This window comes from Polistes dominula, unplaced genomic scaffold (assembly GCF_049000335.1).
Source record: "Polistes dominula isolate Pdom_NZ unplaced genomic scaffold, Pdom_raw_medaka contig_354, whole genome shotgun sequence".
NCBI classification, from domain to species: Eukaryota; Metazoa; Arthropoda; class Insecta; order Hymenoptera; family Vespidae; genus Polistes; species Polistes dominula.
The window spans coordinates 11,371-14,826 of record NW_028300855.1 but is presented as its reverse complement, the minus strand read 5'-3'; positions in this window follow the sequence as shown (position 1 = coordinate 14,826).

Below are 3,456 nucleotides of genomic sequence, written 5' to 3'. Positions count from 1 at the left end.
AAATACTCCTCTTCCGAGTAAATTAAACTAAGAAGTATTAGATTCAGATAAAAATTATGATGTTCCTTGTTGAAGTGTTATTGGTTGTTTAATGTATATAATGGTATGCACAAGACCTGATTTAAGTAAACTCCTGCCTGCTGAAAAATTCACTGGAACTTAGAACATGGATGGGTCTTGAATAATAACAACCTGGACAAACAATTTATGTAATAAATAATATCAATAAATAATATATATTCTTTATGATTTTGGAATGGTCTGATAAGGTTTTAGTTTGGTTTTCCTTATCCCTTGCAGTGAATGCTGGACTATATGTATTTTCCCAACAGTACAAGGAATAGCCAGCCGTTCGTGTAATAGTAATTATAGTTTGTTATCAAGCTTGAATTATGTATGCTTTCATTCAAAAATTTTGTTTCTTTAGAGAGGATTTATTTTCATGGGGGCGTGTTGCAATGTTGGAGTATGTATGTGTCAGTGCGACTCAGATTTATTAACGAAAATCAATCTGTTTGTTTATTCTTCTTAGATTTCTGATAAGATTTGTAGAAAACAATAAAAATTGACACTAGTAAGCTTACATGTTGTTACTCTTACGAATAACAAAAACCTATTTGGTATGTACATACATTGTTTATAATATTAACGTATAAAACGAATTAAAAAAAAAACCTTAAATTATGATACTTTGGAGAAAAATTCATATCGAAAAATCTAGACGTGATAAAAAAATCAGCAATCGGGAACAGATTCAGAGCATCAAAATCTTCATATTTATGACATAATTTTTTGAAGGAGGATTTTGTTGCAGACCAGTGTTATTGGTCTAATGCTGATATATTTTACTCTCTCAATGATTTTCCAAAAAAAAAAACTGATAAGCGCAAAATTTAATTTTTCAATAATCTTACATGAATGGAACGTTTAACTATAATATAATAAGACCATTTAGTTATAGATATTGTTATTATTTCTGTTTTATTTTTTTCAACTTACTTTATAGTATATTTCATTCTATATATACATATTTTGTTTTTTGTTTTGTGGTACATATAAAATATTGTAAAAAGTGAAAAAACTATGAAAACCTATGACTATTGTCACGAAAGGTTGATACAATTTTGTATAATAATTATTAAATTAAATATAAAACAAAACGTATGTAATACTGGTCATGTTTGTTGTTATTGCTATTGTTGATAGATAAAGCAGTCAACGTGTCCAAATACATTCTTAAATAATTAAGAGTTAATTAAAAGGTAGATAATAATACGACTAATTGTTTTAAATTATTATAATTATATTAATGTTCAATCACATAACAATCACTTTATACGTTTCATATTTTTCATTATTATTAATTATTAGGATTGACTTTTGTCGTATGATATAATTGATATATGATTTTATAAACATAGATGAGGATTGTCAGGTTTTTTTTATATTTTTTCTCTTCTTTTCTTTCTTACATTTGTGTCTAAATTTTTTCTTTAATCTCGTGTCTAACCTTGAAATTTCATGATAAATAAATATATATTACATTTTTATTTTATTTTTATTTTTCTTTTCTAATATGGCAACACATAATATTAAAGAAATCAAAAAGTAATGTCGTAACTACGCATGTCAAAATTTTTATATTAATATTTTAATCAAAGAACCGATTGATAAATTTTATTGTTGCGATATTAAATATTTTGCATATCAGATAAAAAAAAATTGCTCATAACATGGGTAGTATTACCATTTTTTATTATTAATAAAAAGTTGTTGATAAAATTTATTCATTCTATCTTGAAATTCAAATTTTAAGGTTAAAAAGCGACATTACATTTCAGTCAACCTAACGTGTATATATAATGTATATGTAGAGTGAGAGAAAAACGAAGAGTGCGAGTGTATTGTGTGCGTGAAAACAATTGATGAATGTGAAAGATGTGTAAGAGTATGCAGCGATATCGGTATAAGTGTGAGTGCACGCAGCGATATCGATATAAGTATGAGTGCGCGCAGCGATATGGGTATAAGTGTGAGTGCATGCAGCGATATGGGTATAAGTGTGAGTGTATGCAGCAGTATGAATATGAGTGTGTCCAGTAAGAAAGAAAAGCGGGCGTACCCCGAAGTCTCTCGAATATTCCTGAACCGGAAATCAGGAAAAGGTCTTTTGTTTAATCGGTCGGGAATAGTCTGGAGATTTCGAGAATGATTGACGGAAGTGATTGGGACCATTGGTGGGGTGAATGTGTATATAAGCGCGGCGAAGAATGCGATCTTCGCCTTCTTGATTCGGTGCGACTATTTTGTGAGTGAAAGAGTGTAATACGCAGTGTACTTAAGATTTCTAACTATTGTTACTTACTTTTCTTATCTTTTCTATCTCTTTATTATTATATTAAACATTTGTTCTATTATAATAATTAATATATATATATATATAATATTATATATAATTATATAAATATATTTTAAATTTAAATAAATCTTACATATATTTGTTTTTAATCTTAAAAATGTAATAAACAAATGATTTTCTTTTACATAAATTATCAATTTTAACTCGTAGTAATGACGATTTAATGGTAATTTCATTGTAAATCGCTTGTGAATATATTCTTACAGTATACATTATTGCGTGAAAAAAATCCCCCCAAAAGTTGTAAAATTTATTTAACAAACTTTAAATGAAATAAAAATTTTAAGAAATTATATCACAGTTTTCATTAAATATAAAAATTTTGAAAAATTCGGTATACTTAGGATTAAATTTTTCGTAATGTCTTTTCCATTCTTTTTATGTTTTTTTTTGTATCTTTTTTCTATTGATACATTGTACGAATGTTGCAACCCTTTATGTTTAAAAGCCAGACACAACTTTTACGTTATAATATATCACAATGAAATTATTTTGTCATCAGACACTTATTAGTAGTAGATTAAACATTTGATTCTATTAGAAAATAACTATTTTCGCATACTTTTATACATTCATATATTTATACAGTACATACATACTTAGAGTACACACGTTAGTGCAAATATTTTATTTAAAACACGCGAAAAGTACTTTTAATGAAATATCTTAAATTAAATATTCGTTATTCACCTTTTTAAACAACATTTATCATTTTGTTCATTGTCGTAGTAAAATAAAAAATACAAATAGCAAAAAACAAAACAATAATTATTATATAATACGTTAATCAAAAATTATGTGATATATTTTATGATTCATTTATTATTTTATCACGAAATTTATTGAATATTTTTTATTATAATTTTACCATTCAAATTAAAAAATTCTATGTGAATTAGTATGTGTGTGTATTGACTTATTTATCACATATCGATCAATAATCATCTTTTAATATATTTTATTGATTTAATATGTCATTGATATTTTGTTTATTTACAACTTGTTTTTATCATAATATTTTCTTCTTTTTCTAATTT